The sequence below is a fragment of the Hyaena hyaena genome, unplaced genomic scaffold (assembly GCF_003009895.1).
Source record: "Hyaena hyaena isolate Hyena2069 unplaced genomic scaffold, ASM300989v1 scaffold_12, whole genome shotgun sequence".
NCBI classification, from domain to species: Eukaryota; Metazoa; Chordata; class Mammalia; order Carnivora; family Hyaenidae; genus Hyaena; species Hyaena hyaena.
In genome coordinates this window covers 5,612,448-5,631,917 of record NW_024080644.1, presented here as the reverse complement: position 1 = coordinate 5,631,917, position 19,470 = coordinate 5,612,448, and the positions used below count along the sequence as shown (strand labels likewise).

At 41.5% G+C, this 19,470-nt stretch overlaps 1 pseudogene; it reads left to right on the top strand.

Annotated features, from left to right (window-relative positions):
* Positions 1–1,942: 1,942 nt before the first annotated feature.
* Positions 1,943–19,137, top strand: LOC120248062 (annotated as a pseudogene).
* Positions 19,138–19,470: the final 333 nt, after the last annotated feature.

The window sequence follows — 19,470 nt, the reverse complement described above, 5'->3', positions numbered from 1 at the left end:
ATTTAAATTGAGATTGTCCCAAATCCTTTGGATGTATGGACACGATATCTCTCTATCTATATTTTGTGTTCCTTTATTCTGTAGCTGTGACTTACCTTCAAATGAGAAGCGAGAGACATAGACAGCCTCATTCCTAACTAGATATGTTATTTAATTCTGTTATCTATTCTTATTCATGACACCTTTTCACAAATCCCCTTGAAAAATCTAGACTGGCTAATTTAGAGGTGTCTCAGATGTGTGTTATCACTTTCTTTAGAAGTCTCTTTTCCCCAATTGTTGCACATAGCATTCAACAAATATTTGTTGAATGCATTAATAAACAACTTGAAATTAAGCTGAGTTTATTTTAATTGTGCCATCCATGTAATCTTTGTGACACATTCCAAAGCCCAGAGAATGGCCAACAGTCTAACATTCCTCTGCTGACCATTCTGATTCTTGGTGTGTGCCACAAAGATAAGGTAACTGCTAACCCTGACTCTGAATTTTCCTGATAGTGCCTCTCTTTCAGTTCTGCATATCTTTTTTCATTATCACAGATATTTCAGCCCCACTCTTATTTGGTAGAGACCACTTGGATGTTGAGAATTTCCTACCACATATCTTTATCATTGAAACTTATACAAAGACTCATGGCACTTTTGTTTTAAACTTAAGTCTGTAATGTCCAAATGCTGACATTTTTTTCTCTGCACTCAATGAACTTAGACTTGCTTTGAAATTTTAGGTGTGAGCAATGAAAAGGTAGACTTTATGAGAGACAGAAACTCATTGTCATCTTGCTGCCTACATAGCAAATTGATAAGATTGTGCCCAAGTCTGAAAGGAGGGTAAATACTAACCTAGTTCACTGTGAAGTCAGAAGTGCACTGAAGTTGTCAGGAGACGTTCTAGGACAGCAGGGAACTCTCTGGATTCCTAGTACCTACACGGTTCCTTTCATACGTCTTGTCGGGCAGCCAGACACTGTGCAGTCTAAGTGTGAGTTCTCCATGCTCCTTCTCATTTCTCCAGGGATTATGCCAGGTTACTGATGTCACAGCCATGGGAATTGTGGATTAGTTACTTACAGTTAATCTGGCTGGAAATCATGATCCTGTTGCCTTACCTTGTAAATGAGGGGGTGACTTTGGGCCCGCAGCTGGCAGTTTTCTGCATAGTCTCCACAGCCTGTACTCCACTCTCCTTCATTAGGGCTTGGTGTAAGTCTCCGGTGATGGAGAGAGTCTTCGGTGATGGTAAGAAGACGGCCAAGACGACGGGACACTGAAGGGGGTCAGGAGTGGGCCTTCCGAGCAGAAGGAGGAGCAGAGAGTGTCAGGGCGAGGAAACTGCAAACAGTGGTGTGACTTCTGTGATGAGACGAGACGGGAGCAGATGAGGCCCCGTAAAGGGCCAGCCCGGGAAGGGCGGGATGCCACCTCACCTTGGATGGGGAACCACTCGGGCATAGGCCGGGGGCGAGGCTGTTAGATGTATGCTTATGTCCATCACTTGGGCAGCTGTGTGGAGGGTGACCTTGAAAAGAACTGTACTGGAAAAAGTAATTCAAATTGGGAGGTAGCAGGGAAACCCACAAAAGAGATCACTGAAGCCTAAAGAAAGGTAAGAGAAATGAGGAAGACAGGCTGAATTTGAGTGGTATTTCTGGGTAGGGGCAGGGGCAGGGCTGCTTGATAATGATGGTTCTAGGGATCTGGGGATGGAAGGAATGAATCACAGTTCTGGAGGGCATGTGGCAAGATGATGGTCGTTTGCAGCTGAGACTGACAATTCAGGAGGAGGAGAAGGGGGTCCCTTCTTTATCTGTATTTAAAATACAAGTTGATGGTATTTATACTATTTGTAGATGTCCTTTCTCAAGGGACAATAGCTGAAAGGCGGTGAATGGGGTGTAGTAGGGCTTGAGTTGAGGGGTTGGTGACACACCCACGGGTCAATGTCTGACAGTCAGAAATGCAACTGTAAAGCTTCCAGAGATACTAGATCTAGGAGTCACCAGCTCCCAAGCAGTAGTCAGAACCGTGAGAGGAACTTACCTACCCAGACAGTGTGACAGAAGAACGACTCTGAGCTTGGTAGAACACTAGAAGATTTTAATGTAAAGATGTCTATTTGATTACCTTAAAAAATAACTACCTTTTAAAAAAAATAGGTCCTGTTAGCAGGGACACCTGGGTGGTTCATTTTGTTAAGCGTGCAACTTCGGCTCAGGTCATGATGTTCACAAGTTCAAGCCCCACGTCAGGCTCTCTGCTGACAGTTGTCGGAGGCCGGCTCTGGCATGTCCAGGGGTCCCTGAAGGATGGGCAGTGTCGGCGAGAGAGAGAGAGTGCAAGAACCCCGGAGATTCTTTCTGATCACCAGGCAGGCATCTCTGCTCTGACTGGGGCTCAACTTTATTTTACGTTTGGGGGACGGCACAGAGGTGGCATTTGCCTTAGACAATGATTTCTGATAACAAACTTATTTGATATGTAAGAATTTCCCAGAACATAGACTTGTAGGAGACTCATGTATAACCTTTATCAACAGTGATTGAGGTAGGGGATTTAGATGCTTATCTTATGGGGAAGGAAGGCATCTTTAGCATACCAGACAATCTTTTTAGCATAAAAGGGTGAAGTTACTTCTCTGTGAGCAGGGGTCAAACAGGTCTTTCAGGAGACACCTTGGCTCCCAAAATCACAAAAGAAGAAGTTCCTCAATAGGTTCCTTCACAGGGAGTAATCAGCATATACATGGCCAGAAAATGCTCCAGGCAGAAACAAATGGGTGGAGGTTGATATTTGCCCTTAACTCTATTTTTTTTTTTTTTTTTTTTTTTTTTTTTTTTTTTTTTTTTTTTTTTTTTTTTGCCCTTAACTCTAAATTAGGCTCTTTGTCTCAGGGCCAGACTCAAGCCCCTTTTGTTATGTTAAGTCTTGGATCTATAAGGCCCTTTTAATGATCATCCACAGTATTTTTATCTGAAATCTCTTTGGAAAAGGCAGGGACATGCCTTTCCTTATGAGCAATCTGTGTGGGGAATGTCAGTCTGACGTAGAATATTGTGAGGCCTGGTCAATACCAGCAGGCTCATTTCCAACATGAGCCAGTAGTAGCAGAAAGAGATACCAGTTTTCGTTTCTCATGGCAGGAGCTGTGCAAACACTGATATTTCCTTGCTGTGACTGCCATCCAGAGAGGCCGGTGCGGCTCCCGGCAGACAGCTGGGAGCCTGGAGCCTGCTTCAGACTCTGTGTCTCCCTCTGTGTCCCTCCCTCCTTCCCACCCTCTTTCTCTCTCTTTCTCTCTCTCAAAAATAATTAAACATTAAAAATTTTTGTAAAAATAGCTCATCATGGACATTAAAGGAAATATAAATGGTTGAAAAAGGCCTATAGAGAAAAATGAGTCTCTCTGCAGACTTATCCCCTGGCTGTAGTGTGTCCAGCTCCGAAGGCTATCACCTGTATTGGTTTCTTGTGTCTCCTTTCACAGATATTATCTACAGATGTAAATATTTGCAAATATGTTTGTTAGGATGATTTCACACAATACCATATAGGGTTCATTCTGGTTGAATTGAGTTGAGGTCCCGGTGACACACCCACATATTATTATGCCCAGATCGCGTTCTCCCCAAAATCCCAAGACCACCAAGGAGTCCGAGTCACGTATGCAAAAGCAAAGGGCTTTATTAAAGGCTTAAGCTCGGGCTCCCAGACCTCACCAACGCAATGGATCCGTGCTGAGAGCCCCGAACAAAGGCAGAGTAGGGTTTTTATGGGGTTTGTGATGGGGGAGTTACAGAAGTTGTGACATGGGAACAGTGATCCAGTCATAATTATTCAACATTATCGACAGCGGGTTTAACCATACACATTGTCTAGAGTATTCATTACTTTTGGCGGGATCCAGTTACAACATTTAGAGAACCTTTAAATTCAACCAATCGCAGAGCGAGCCTAGGGTCTTGTTCGGCGACTAACGGGTTAACTTTAACATTAGGTAACAGGGTCCTATCTATAGTTTGTATCTCCAGGCCTCTCCCTTAACAATGTGGAGGGTGGTCGCTGGCCTTTCCTGATTGGGTGTTGCAAGGGTGGTTTCTCCTGCCTTGGGCAATGTGTTTGTTTCCCTGATAGTTTCGGGGAAGCTGAAACTCAAGCCTTCTAGTTTAGAGGGGAAACTTAAAGCCTGTCATGGAGTCAGTTTGGTTTAGACGTTTAGACTTGTGGCTTTACAATATAAATGTCTGACACTCAGTGAGAAATGGGAACTTTGGAGCTTGTCGGAGTGTGGGCAAAGAAATGAGATCTATGAGTCACTAGGTCACAGGTGGTAGTTCAAACAGTGAGAGTAATTTACCTGCCCAGGCAGTGTTTATCCCCTTGCAGACGTGCAGCAGAGAGAAGAGAGGAGTGAGCACTAGAAAGAAAAACCGGGAGAGAAAGATAATATAACTCCAAGAGAAGAGAAAGAGGGGTGAGACTTTACTGTGTTCAAGAAATTAAATTATTGGAAGAAAAAAGAGAATAAAGTTTGTTTTTTATTTCAAACGGGCATGGGGAGGAAGGAAAGCACTATGCTGAAAAGGAAAGTACGGTGCTTTGGAAGACGTGGGCAGACATCCCAAAGGCACCGTTTCTCTACTCGTTGAATTTGCCTAGGACTGCCTTTCAGGGAAGTCTTGGGAGACCTGGAACACCACAGGCATCTCAGTGGTAACACACTGAAATGACCTGCCTCTTCTAGAAACACCCTAGCATCATTTTCCTCATCTAGAATGCTCATGTCTTCACCACTGTCCTGATGTGAGTAGCAGCCCACTCTGGCTCCAGCCTGGAGGCTGCTGACTGCGGCTTGCTGGCCTCTAGTGGCCGGGAAGGACCCTACCAGCTCCTGGCTCAGCCTGGGTTCACTGTGATTGCATGGAGGAGAGGGGGACCTGGAGGCAGCAGGGGATGCCAGGTGTCTTCGTTACTAACCCAGTGCTTCCTGGGAGTATTGGACAATCTGCTTCTTTTTTTTTCTTTCATAGTTCATTGTCAAGTTGGTTTCCATACAACACCCCGTGCTCATCCCAACAAGTGCCCTCCTCCATGCCTATCCAATCTGCTTCTTTACCCAAACCACGATTTACCTGGAGAGACTTTCAATGGCCCAGAACAAACCATGGAGGTGACATTTAGGCCCACACTCCAGGCCCTTGTTTCTAGGATGTGGATAATGCTGTATGGATAAGCCTTTCCAGTTTCTCAGATGAAAGGTGCAGAAATGGATGGCCGGCGAGATCTGTTTGGAGAAGCCTCACACAAGCCCGTGAGGAGGAAGATCGAATGGAAATAACATATGCCAAAGAAGTTTGTAAACTCTAAACAAGTATATACATAGGCAACATTATTTCTGGGGAAAAATCAGCCATCACATGGCCTCCATAACAGTCTCTTGGACACTTGCACCTTCCCCACGTTTCGGTTTGCTCATCTGGGAACAACGGTACGTCCCACAGGCGGGCATTGCCAAAAATACGTGAGTCAGTAGGTAAAGGGCTGACCTTTTACTGTGCAAGACTGACAGCTATTAAAATTTTAATACGTTTAGCTGTCATTACTATTTTTAAGTATTATTCTCTAGGAGATACAGTCCCATGCTGACATGTATGACAGGATAGACTTTAAAGCCCTCTCAGACCTAAAACTCCACATCACATGACTCTATGACCTATATTATTACCTGCAAATTTATGAGCACAGGAAAACAGCAGAATAGACCAGAGACACGTCACAGCCCAAGCCTGCGGTCAACCTCTTGTCACACACCGAGGGAAACTCCATCCTTTTGTTCTCAGACACTCTGGTCCTTCCCAATCACACAGTCACTTGGAATGGCACAGAGGCTGCCCATGAGAACAGTCTTAGTCGCAGTGCCATGTGCCAAGAATGCTTTCCAGGTGGGGAAAAGATTGGCATCGAGCTAGAGTAAATCAAAACAGTAAAACTGTAAGATGGCTGGAAAAAATGAAACAAACCTAAGTAAATAACTGATCATGAAAACTAGCAAGCATGATTTAGATGTCAGTCTGATTTTTTGTGTGATATAAATAATATAAATTCTTAACATTTTGGCAGAAAATAATACAAGTAATATCACATAGTTTGTCCATTCTGACAGCAATAGAATTAAGAGAACTCTGTAATTAGTGTGCATAGGAAGAAACCATATATGCTTTTAATGGGACATAGAACCTACATATACCTAATTCTTCTTTATGGAAGGGTAGAATAACAAGTTGGTGAATTAATTGCAGTAAATAATAATAGACTATAAAATCCTTAGAAGAATTGTTCACTGTAAATCAGCAAACATTTCAACATAGAAGATATTATAGTTTGGAATTACAAAGCAAAAATTCAGTATCAAAATGGCTCGTATCCTTGACCATTTCTTGAACACCAGATGCTATGCAAAGTGCTTTTCATGCATTATAGTATTTAATCCTTGAAACATATAGCATGTTACCACATTTTTACAAATGTTGACACTTATGTTCTTTATAGAATTTTTTTCTTTCTCTTCATATAACTTACCACAATTCATAATTACATATTGGCTTGGGTATTTGATTGATATAAAAGATTATAATCATAGTGTAAATGAAGCCTTCTCTTGTGAGAGGTAGCTGGGTTTATGGTTGATGAGGTAGAAGGGGCAGCACAGAGATCTGTACCAAGTTTGATTCCATCTCAGAGCAGCGATAGCCTGGGCTGTACCTTCCACAGACTGAGAACTGTCTACCCCTTTTCACTCCCCAAATGCTGACTCTGAATACTGACTGCACTGCAGTCTGATGGACTTTCCCTGTCCCCTCCTCCACCCCTGAGGAGGAGATGAGCTTCCTCTTCATTATTCCAATACAACTATTATTCTAATACATTTAAGTCAAAGAAGAACATCCCTGAAGGATTTCATGAGTTTGAACACTTAAAACCTGCAGAAGCACTCTGAGAAGTGGTCATACTATAAGAGCAGTCTTGTTGCCAGAGGCAGAAGACCTCAATCAGTAGTTGACAGTACTGTAGACTTCTTCAACCAGATGATAACTCTGCACTGGAGCAAGCTGTTTACTCATGTCTGCAGGTCCAAGATATGAGTATCATTGGAAAGATGCTATTAATATTAAGGCGCACTCAAATGTTCTGCTCCAAAATACATCAACTATTTGAAGGCTTGAATTCAGGATTAAACGTGATCATGAAACCCCTTTTCCATCTAAGATTGATGTCCCATTTCCCCAAAACCTTTTATCTGTGGTAAAGATAATTCTAAAGCATTTGTTTAAGGTTTATGCCCATATTTCTTACCAGCACTTTGATTCTGTGATGTAATTGCAAGAAAAGGCCTACCACAACGCATACTTTTAAGTATTTTATTTGTGAAGGTGGCAGAGGAGCTTGCTTTGTCCCACAAACACCACTAGATAAATATCAAATCATTCTGGACACCCAAGAAATCATCCTGAGAACTGACAGAACAAAACTACAAGTCTACAAGTAGAATCATGGAAGGTAGAAGATGAAGAGAATTGATGTGAGAGAGATAAGAACTGCCGTGAAGAGGAGGGAGCCTGCTTACGGAGACTACTGCAAGTTATTATAAGCCATGAAACCCCAAATCTGAAGTTTTTGAATTCTGCCATCACTGTGGTTGTTCCTGGCTTAGAGGTGCTCCTGTAGGGAAGGAGGGCAGAAACCTGGGAGCTGACAGCATGGTCTGAGATCCCCTGGGTCACACAGGGAGAAACAGTTCCCCTGCATGGAGTACATTTGAAAGTGGTGGCATGGCCTCTCCAGGAACAGAATGGGTGGCACCAACGTGCTTCACTTTTCCCAGACATTGGAGTGGGGACACAGGCCGAGGGCAGTGAGACTCAGTGTCGGCTTCTGCTCCACTTTGCCATAAACTCCAAACTGCTGCGTAGTTGAGCATCCACTTTCTTGGGATGGGCCTGCAAATGGCAAAAGCTTGGTGGGACCCTCCCCCAGAGGATCAGCACAGAGCAGTGCCATGCAAGTCCATAAAATTTGGAGTTTAGAAACCCAACCACATGCCTGAGATAAAACATAGGAGCCCTGTGCCTTGTGTCAGGCAGACAGCTTAGACGCAGATAGGGTGAAGGCAGGGATCTGACAGAAGCCAGAGACACAAGAGGGGTGATAGTTTGCTTTTCTGTGAGGGCTTCCTGAAGAGAGGCAGGCATGAGCTCTCCGATCTGGGGATGAGAGAGCAGGGCAATGCCATTTTGCTCCCCACCCCCATCAGCACTGAGAGACTTCACTGAGCTAAACAGCACCACCAAGTGGAAACTGGAGCTGCTTACAGCAAGTCCCACCTCCTCAACCCCCACCCCCACCCCGCCCTGTGGTGCCTTGCAGGTACGTCTCTACTAGGGCAAGTCCACCTGAGGATCAGAGCAACAAGGTCCCTCCCCCAGAAGACCAACACAAACCCTTCTCATGTACCAAGTCTACTGATCATAGAGTGTACAAAGCTTCAGCTCTAGGGAAAACCGGATCTACCTTCCTTTTAATGTTTATTTTTTCATTGTTTAATTTTAACTTTTTGGATCTAGCTTCTTTTAACAAGCAGACCAAAATGCACCTAGGATCTAGCTTTTTATTTTACTGGACAAAATGACAAGATGGAGTAATTCACCCCAAAAGAAAGAACAGGAAGTAGAAGTAATGGCCAGAGAGATAATCAATAAGGATATAGTAAGATACCTGAACTGGAATTTAAAACAATTTTAAGGATCCTAGCTGGGCTTGAAAAAGGTATAGAAGATGCTAGAGAATCCCTTACTGTAGAGGAAAAAGAACTAAAATCTAGTCAGGTGAAATTAAAAATGCTGTGTCCAAGACGCAAACCTAAATGAATGCTATGACAATGAGGATGGACAAAGCAGAAAGAACAGAAAGAATCAGTGATATGCAAGATAAAATTATGGGGTCTTCTGGGTAGCTCATTCGGTTAAGCATCTGGTTCTTGATTTTGATTAGGGCATGATCTCCCATGCCCCATGACAGGCTCTGCACTGACAACACGGAGCCTGCTTGGGATTCTCTCTCTCCCTTTCTCTATGACCCTACCCCCAACTCTCTGTCTCTCTGTCTCTCTCTCTCTCTCAAATAAAATTTTAAAACAGAACCATATGATCCCACCAATAGATGCAGAAAAAGCATTTGACAAAATACAATATCCATTCTTGATTAAAAACCCCCAACAAAGTAGAGATAGATAGAACATACCTTAATGTCATAAAGGCCATACATGAAAGACCCACAGCTAATATCATCCTCAATGGGGAAAAACTGAGAGCTTTTCCCCTATGGTCAGGAACAAGACAGGGATGTCCACTCTCTCCATTACTATTTAACATAGTACTGGAATTCTAAACCTCAGCAGTCAAACAACAAAAAGAAATAAAAGGCATCACATCAACAAGGAAGAAACCAAACTTTCACTCTTTGCAAATAACATGATACTCTATGTAGTTAACCCGTAAGATTCCATCAAAAAATTGCTAGACCTAATACATGAATTCAGTAAAGTCACAGGATATAAAATCAAGGTACAGAAATCTGCTGGGAGCCGCACTGGCCTCGCTGGATGACAGTCACAGGGAGGAAATGGTAGCGTTTGCACAGCTCTTGCCATGAGAAATAGATGAAATGCCCAAATGTGAGACCTGAAATCATAAAGATGCTAGAAGAGAACACAGGCAGTAACCTCTTTGACCTCGGCTGTGGCAACTTCTTACTAGATATGTTGGCCGGAGGCAAGGGAGACAAAAGCAAACATGACCTATTGGGACTTCATCAAGAAAAAAAAGCTTCTGCACAGTGAATGGAATAATCAACAAAACTAAAGAGCAACCTATAGAATGGGAGACGATATTTTCTTTTTTTTTTTTAATGTTTTATTTATTTCTGGGAGAGAGAGAGACAGCGTGAGCAGGGGAGGGTGAGAGAGAGAGGGAGACACAGAATCTGAAACAGGCTCCAGGCTCTGAGCTGTCAGCACAGAGCCCGACGCGGGGCTTGAACCCACGAACCGTGAGATCATGACCTGAGCCGAAGTCGGACGCTTAACCGACTGAGCCACCCAGGCGCCCCAAGGGAGACGATATTTTCGAATGACATGTCTAATAAAGAGTTAGTAGACAAAACCTATAAAGAACTTGTCAAACTCAACACCCAAAAAACAAATAATACAGTTAAGAAATGAACAGAACACATGAATAGACAATTTTCCAAAGAAGACAAACAGATGACTAAGAGACACATGAAAAGATGCTCAACATCACTCATCACCAGGGAAATACAAATCACAACCATGACGAGATACCACCTCACACCTGTGAGAATGGCTAAAGTTAACACAAGAAACAACAGGTGTTGGTGCAGAGAAAGGGGAACTCCCTTCCACTGTTGATGGGAATGCAAACTGGTGCAGCCACTGTGGAAAACAGTATGGAGGTTCCTCAAGAAGTCAAGAATAGGGTCGCCTGAGTGGCTCAGTTGGTTAAGCATCCAACTTCGGCTCCGATCATGATCTTGCAGTCTGTGAGTTCGAGCCCCACATCGGGCTCTGTGCTGTCAGCTCAGAGCCTGAGCCTGCTTCAGATTCTGTGTCTCCTTCTCTCTCTGCTCCTCTCCCTCTCATGCTCCCTCTCTCTGTGTCTCAAAAATAAACAAACATTAAAAAAATTATTTAAAAATACCCTAGGATCCAGCAATTGCACTATTAGGCATTTACCTAAATGATACAAAAGTACAGATTCAAAGGGATACATACTCCCCAAGGTTTATAGTAGCATTATCAACAATAGCCAAACTATGGAAAGACCCACATGTCCATTGACTGATGAATGAATAAAGAAGGTGTGTGTGTGTGTGTGTGTGTGTGTGTGTGTGTGTGTGTGATGGAATAGTACTCAGTCATCAAAAAGAATAGAATCTTGCCATTTGCAATGACATGGATAGAACTAGAGTGTATTATGCTAAGCAAAATAAGTCAGTCAAAGACAAATACCATATGATTTCACTCATATGTGGAATTTAAGAAACAAAACAGATTAACATATGGGAATGGGAAACAAATCATAAGAGGCTCTTAACCATTGCAAACAAACTGAGGGTTGATGGAGGTGGAAGGAGGATGGGCTAGATGAGTGATGGGCATTAAGGAGGGCACTGTTATGATGAGTACTGGATATTGTATGTAAGTGATGAATCACTGAATTCTACTTCTGAAAACAATCTTCCACTGTATGTTAACTGATATTTAAATACAAACTTGAAAAGAAAATAAATAAATAAAAATATCAAAAAAAGTATTTTATTGACCATGGGGGAGAAGAAGGGGGTAAGTAGCGGGGGAGAGGGAAGGAGGCAAACCGTGAGAGACTCTTGAATGTTGAGAACAAACTGAGGACTGATGGGTATGGGGGGGAGAGGAAGGGAGGTAATGGACATGGAGGAGGGCATGGGGATGAGCACTGGGTGTTATATGGAAACCAACTTGACAATAAACTATTTAAAAAAAAAAAAAAACAAAAAAATACAAAAGTATTTTATTTGTTCCAAAGTTCAATTTCATTGATATGGGAGAGGTGGCACCACTACAGGAATTCATTGAGAAGCTTGGATTGTAAGATTTCTGTAACACAGTTGACCCTTCACTTCATCGATTCTTAGAGTTATGTTAGTGCCAGTCTGTTACAGATTCTAGTTACAGGTTGAATTGGGCTCTTCCCATGTATTATAGGTTGAAGTCCCAACTCCCAGTACATCAGAATATGATGTTATTTGGAAATAGTGTCCTTGCAGATGTAATTAAGATGACATCATTATGGTGAGCCCTGATCCAATATATCTGGTGTCACAAAAGGAAAATTTGGATGCAGAGACATGCATACAGGGAGAACACCATATGAGCATGAAGGCAGTGATCAGAGTGATGTGTCTATAAGTTAAAGAGGGAGGCTTAGAATGGATCCTTTCCCCCAAGCTCTTAAAAGGAACCAACCCTGGGGCGCCTGGGTGGCTCAGTCGGTTAAGTGTCTGATTTTGGCTCAGGTCATGACCTCACGGTTTGTGGGTTCGAGCACTGCATCAGGCTCTGTGCTGACAGCTAGCCTGGAGCCCGCTTCAGATTCTGTGTCTCCCTCTCTGTGACCCTCCCCTGCTCACGCTGTCTATCTCTCTCTCAGAAATAAATAAATAAATAAATAAATAATTAAAAAAAAAAAAAGGAACCAACCCTGCCAGCACCTTGATTTTGAACTTGTAGCCTACAGAATTGTAAGATGATATATTTCTATTTTTCTAAGCCATCTGGTTTGCGGTACTTTGTTACCCAGGCAGGCCTAGCAAACTAATACAGCTAGTGAAACAGTCTGAGAAAATAGGATACAAAAACACCCATTGTCTGTGTTTAGTGATAAAATTATTCCAAAAATAGGTTGGATTCTAAGCAAGGACTTTTAAGCATAGCTAACTTCGACGTTCTCTGTGGCCTGTTGTTTTTACGAAGTCACGTTTGGTTCTAATATGTGGTGACTAACCTGCACTTTTAGTTTGGCTATTGTTTCTTTGCTGAAGAAATAGACTGAGTCTATTTCAGGTGACAACATGATAAATAATGAAAATTTCTGCCAATAATTTATTAGCATATTTGCAAACCAAATTTCTTAGCAACATAATCACATAACCAGGTAATTTTCATTCCACTTCAACTTAGAAGTTAAAGGACGTTTTTAGTGTTCTTAATATTTAGAACATTTATATCATTTTGTATTCTGTTTTCAAGTCTGTATGCCACTGCTTCTAAAGATTAAAATCTTTATGTTTATATGTCTCTATCTATCCATCTATCTTTAAAAATTCCATGATTGATATTTTATTTATTATTTATTTCCTATGATTACTGTGTTAATCATCATTTGATGTATGAGGTATATGAGCAACCAAAGCTTTTTTCTAAAAGTCCTTTTTATCTTTTAATATTTATTTGATATTTTATCAACATGTAAATCTATCTAGGTTGTTAGGAGAGTATATGTGTATATATCAGAAATAGTATCTTTTAAGGCCTCTAAGGATAATTGTAGAGGCCACTTTTAGACAACAGCTTTGAGCAATGGAAACTTGATCAAAGCAAAAGGGCCTAAAGGGACCCCCTGGCTGAGTACAAACAGGGCCATCAGGTGATTCACCCCCCTCAAAATATTCATAGGCCCTAACTAACCAATGGGTACTTAAAAAAGGCACAGCTACCAAAAGAGGGAAAATCCCATATGTCACCTTCTCACCTTCCCCTTTAAATACAGCTCCCACTCACTGCTTCATGGCAGTCTCTCCCATGCTGTACTGCCCACTGCTCCCTTGCAGTGTGTTCACTAAACTTCTGTCTCCTTTGTTGTGCTTCCAGTGAATTCTTTCACCACCCATACCACAGGATTCTTCCTGATCATTGCCCACATTTGGGGGCCCCTTCTGATCAGGAGAGATACCACAATAATGTTAAAGGTTTTTATTTTGAAATGCATCATTCAAATTAATTTTAACACGTGAAGATTTTGGCTTAAAAAAAAAATCTTCCTCGGTGTCTGAGTGGTTTAGTTTGTTAAGCATCTGACTCTTATTTTTGGCTCAGGTCATGATCTCACGGTCCTGAGATGGACCCCAGTGTTGGGCTTTGTGCTTGGCTCAGAGCCTGCTTAGGATTCTCTCTCTCTCTCTCTCTCTCCCTCCCTCCCTCCCTCCCTCCTTCCCTCTCTGCCCTTCCCCTGCTCAAGTGTTTTCTTTCTCTCTCTCTCCCTCTACCTCTCAGAATATAATAAATTAAAAATTTTTAATTAAAAAAGTCTTCCAAAATAGTATCACAAACATGGTTCTCAAATCCACTATTTTTATTCATGTTGTAGTGTCGAGTCCACCAACTTTATCCCAATAAAGATAAAGTAAGGAAAACCACAGTGAAAACCATGAAGGTATACAAAATTTATAGAACAGCTAAAGGTATAGTATGCTACCTCTTGTTTAATGTATATATTTATAAGGGAGGAATGAGTAAAACATCTTCCCTCGTGTTGCTAATATTAAAAGACTAAACTGAGCCCTCATAGAAGTTTTCTTCAGTTTGACTGTTTTTCTGTCAATACTCAAACTTATTTCTGTTGGGATAAAAAGGATCTTCCCCTTTAACAAGGAAAACAAAAACATTTTTCATTTGTGTCCTAGGACTTAGTAAACTCCAGCTGACTGTTTAGAATACATTAAGGCACAGCAAATATACTGGAAGATTTGCCAGACAGAAAAAGCTTTAAATTGGCCTACTTTCTGTATTTCAGAGCTGTGACTCTTATAGTCACTCACTGACTTCCTTGATGGCTTCAGTAAAGGTTAGATTTGATAGAATTTCTTGATATTTATTTTTATTATCCCAATAGACTATAAAGAAAATCATTGTTTGAAAAAAATCCCTTTTTAATAACTCAATGTTAATAAATTCTTAAATACATATAGGATTTTAAAGAAAAATTTCATCCAATTTAGGCTGAAACCATATGTCATTATTTGTGGTTTTAAAGAATAGGATATGCACTTGTGAAAAGAGAAAAGTCCCATGTGAAACATTGTACAATTAATGTTAAGCTAATCTAAAGTTCTCTGTCAGTCATTCTGTAGGGTTACATTGAGCATTAATAAGAAAGCTGGTTTCTAGATACTGCCTAGAATGTTACTGCCTCTCAGCTTTATTTTTTTCCTTAGAAAATCGGTAAAATTTGGTCCATTTTTTGTTTTTTTTACTAAGTTTTAATTTTATGTTTTATTTATTTTTAAGTTTTTATTTACGTTCCAGTCGGTTAACATACAGTGTTATGTTTGTGCCTCTCAACTTTCAACTAAACCTTGTTACCTTTAATTTTTTTAATTCCTTAAGGAATTAACTTCTATTATTCAACTAGGTTTCATTTTCATCTTCATTTCTAGTATTTCTAGTATCCTTAAACAAAGGGGTGCTCACTTTTATCCATGAATTTTCAGCAATAGAAATCTTCCTTTTCCTCATGACTAGGCTGGAAACCAAACATCATCATTTCCCCAAGACAGATTCCTAATCAGATACAAATCACAAGTTTGTTGGTAACTTGAGACACATAATGGCCTTTATTATTTTTAATAAGTACTTTATCACCAGGTGCACCTAAACATTAATGTTCACATTACTTGTTTACATTCATGGGCCAAGGAGTCAAGGGTAGGAAGAAAACCGGAAGGGGAGAGAATGGGAGAGGATGGCATCTTCTTGACTTGAGTAAAGAGCCAAACTTGAGTTTGAACCAAACTTGAGTCAGAAGAAATCAGTCTGTCCTGGGGTCTGCTCTAAAGCAGGGCTCCCTGTTATACAAACCACCTTCCCCTTTCTCCTCCTAATCAGAATTCCTTGGTTCTCAGTATCTGTGATCATTATTTCTTGTTTGTACCCGATCACAACCAAGGGGTGGAGGGTTCTTGCTCCATTGTGCAGTTAATCATATGGTGCTTTAATGGTTGGGCCTTTTAAAAAAAAATACTTTTGGACAGTGATGAGGGAGTGTGAGGCAGGCTAAGGGTAAAGTATAGGATAAGAGCACCACCACCACCCTCCCCACCCCCCGCCAGGTGGAATATGTGTGATATTCCTCAAACACTCCTGGCTACCCAAGAACAGGGGAAAGGAAAGGAAGAAAATGGTTGACTGATAGAGATCACAGTCATGCAGGACGGGAGTCTCCTTCAGTTTATGGATAACTTAGTAAACTGCAAAAAAAGGCAATCTAACCTATAGCCGAATCTCCAAAACGTATAGACTCCATTTCCTGGAGCCCTAATATCACCCTCATCAAGATAAGGGGGTTTAAGTGCTTGCCACCGTGAAGTGGGAAACAAAGACAAACGAAAACTTAAATTCCCTTACTGCCTACAGCCCATTGACAAGTCCCTGAGATGGGCAGAGTGACCTCCCTGTAGGAGCTCAGCTGCCTCAATGATGACACTCTGCTGTGGGCAAAAGGGAATCTTGGGTAACATGATCCTGACATCCCAGGATCCTGTAAGTCTACTTTAACATATAAAAATTCCTCTGGAAACTTCTTTTATCTCAACTCCCCCAAGATATACGCTGGCAATCATATTCCAAGCTTATGGCTCCTGATACACATCTGAAGGGTCTCATGACTGAGGTTTTACTAAACAGTAATAAATGGTGTTTTCCTAACAACACCCAGCCCCTCAATGTCCTGGAAACCTTGCTTCCAAAGTTCTTTACAGGCTTATGCTGTCCCTGACCCCCTGCCAACCTGAAAGTATATAATCAGTTACCCGTCACAACCCCAGTGCAGCTCTTCCTGCCCACGGGTCCTATCCCTGTGGCTTTAATAAAATCACCTTTTTGCACCAAGGACGTCGTCAAGAATGCTTCCTTGGCTGTCAGCTTCGAACCCCACCATCACCTCCAAACCCCATCAATGATGCTGTCATAGATTTTTGTTGAAATATTTAAAAAATCTCTGTGGGAGTGTGAAGTATTTAAAAATCTGTGAAATATTTAAAAGTCTACAGCGTTTTGTTTGTTTTTTATTTTTTTTAAATGTTTTGTTTATTTCTAGGAGAGAGAGAGAGAGAGAGACAATGTGAGCAGGGGAGGGTCAGAGAGAGAGGGAGTCACAGACTCTGAAACAGGCTCCAGGCTCTGAGCTGGCAGTCAGCACAGAGCCCGACGCGGGGCTCGAACCCATGAACCGCGAGATCATGACCTAAGCGAAAGTCAGACACTCAACCGACTAAGCCACCCAGGCGCCCCTAAAAATCTACAGCGTTTTTATTGGCAGCCAGATGTATCTTCTTCTTCACACTGTGAATAAATCTGGTGATTTTACAGGGCTGCTAGTTATCAAAGTGTTTCCTCTTAGACTTGTAGACTCCTAGCTCAGGTAGTTGCTTGTTACTCTACAAATGCTAGTCTGCACTCACCATGACTTTGATGACAACACAAGTTTTTCTAGTATTGCAGAGGTCACAGGAATAATTCTAGTGGTGATTTTTAACTTTTCCAAACCTTATTCAGTTTTCTTTATGATTTTGTTGGCCTTTGAGTGGTGAGGTTAAAGCAGAAGTGGAGCTTCTTTTAAAACACAACGTCACGGGGTGCCTGGGTGGCTCAGTCAGTTAAGTAACTTTGGCTCAGGTCATGATCTTGTGGTCCATGGGTTTGAGCCCTGTGTCAGGCTCTGTGCTGATGGCTCAAAGCCTGGAGCCTGCTTTGAATTCTGTGTTGCCCTCTCTCTCTGCTCCTCTCCTGCTCATGCTCTGTCTCTCTCAGTCTCAAAAATAAACAAACATAATAAATAAACAAACAAACAAGCAAACACACCGTTACTATCTCATGAGCAGAGAAAAATCAGGCCCAAAGAGTGTAAGTCCTAGAAATTTGATTCTAAGGAGACGCAGTCATGGTACTCGTGCTGCCCTGTAGACCTGTCAGTGTAGACCGTAGACTGAGAAATACTGGCCTGGAGATGCTCAACTCAATTAAATAAGGCCACTGGACTGAGGTGGCTTTCATACTGCAGCAGCCTACATAAGCAAACTAAATCTAAGCCTGTAAATCCCTCAAGATCATGAAATCAAAACCTAAGGACATCCAAGCACAAATAGCCAACGAGGCTTTAAGCCGAACAAATAATTTCCTTTCTGTGCTTCTGCCCTCTCTCTATGAAGTCTTTCTCCTGGCGCCTATCACAGAGTGTACCTAGCCACTTTTCCTTTGGCACTGCCAGATTCAAATTGATTTTTCTCAAATAAACTCTTAAAATTTTTAATGTGCCTCATCTTCTCTTTTAACGACACCAAACCCTGAACACGTTCAGACAGGGACATTATTTCCCCCTGAACGTTCAGTTCAGTGAGTGGATGTGATTTTTGCTACCATAGAATCCTGGCAAAAGGGAGAATAATTATCTTACATCTTCAGTCTTACTGTGTTTTGCATTATATTTTGATGTCCCAGGCTGTGAAAGGCTTTCAACAGGATAGCAATTTTATTGAAACACCTGCATGGAAATTCACTTGGGTTTTTTCTCATTATCAGATTCTGTTCCAAATAAGTATTCTGTAAATGGATTACCAGTGTGTTATACACTTGTTATAGAACATTACATGTCTTGGGGCGCCTGGGTGGCTTTGTCAGTTAAGTGTCTGACTTTCGCTTAGGTCATGATCTCGCGGTTCGTGGGTTCAGGCCCCGCATCGGGCTCTGTGCTGACTGCCAGCTCGGAGCCTAGAGCCTGTTTCAGAGTCTGTGTCTCCCTCTCTCTCTGACCCTCCCCTGCTCACGCTGTCTCTCTCTCTCTCCTAGAAATAAATAAAACATTTAAAAAAAAAAAAAAAGAACATTACATGTCTTGTCTACATCAGAAACAGTAAGCCTTGTTTGCCGTCTAAAATATTCTAAAGTGTTTGTTACATTAAAAATTTATGTTTTCTTTGTAAACCTTTAGAGCTTTGTCTATGTTTCTGAGTAAGTTAACTGCAGTTTTTAAAAAGTGTTTTTTTAAATCTACTTTTGTAACCTCATCAGAATAAAATACATTGTAAGAAAAATATTTGCAGTAGGTGATTATTGAGAACAGTGACTATTACTGTTTTGCTAAAGTGTGTGCTCAGCTCATAACAATAAATATCTGTTGATAAAAAGGATTCTCACAAAATTTAGTAACTTGCCCATGGTCACTGAAGGGGAGCAAAATTTGCCACCTCAAAACATGACTCTTTGGCATAAGGATTATTTGGGGCTCCTTATTTTTGAGAAACTGCAGACATGAGAGAAGCTGTGAAAACAGAGTAGAAGTTACCCTTTTGTGAGAGATATTTACTTTATATGGAAAATATCCATTTGTTAAGGGTGTTTTCCTCTCTGAACCAGGGCGAGGAAGATGACTCTAAATCTCTAGAAATTTATCGATGGAAAAGGCAAAGACCTAAATCTCGTTATAACGACCTGACCCTTGTAGACTGTGCTTTTCCTGGTAGCCTCCCTTAACTGGCTCCCCACCCCCGAACATTTTGTTTTGTCTTTAGCTGGCGATGTTATTTAAGGTAGTGGCTGTGGCCATTTCAGGGGAGTTACTCAATTTTCCTGGGTCTCTTCCCTGACTCTAGGGAGTATACATATTATTAAACTTCTGTTTGTCTTTCTCCTGTTAATCTGCCTTTTATTTCAGGGTAGGGGGCTGGTGGTCCTCAGCCAGGAACCTAGAAGGATAGAGGGAAAATTATTTTCCTTGCCTATATCACTCAGCTTTGGGAAATCCTGCTTTGGGAACCATTATCTTTTGGGCTCTCTCTTTATACAACATTGGGTCTGCTGACTACA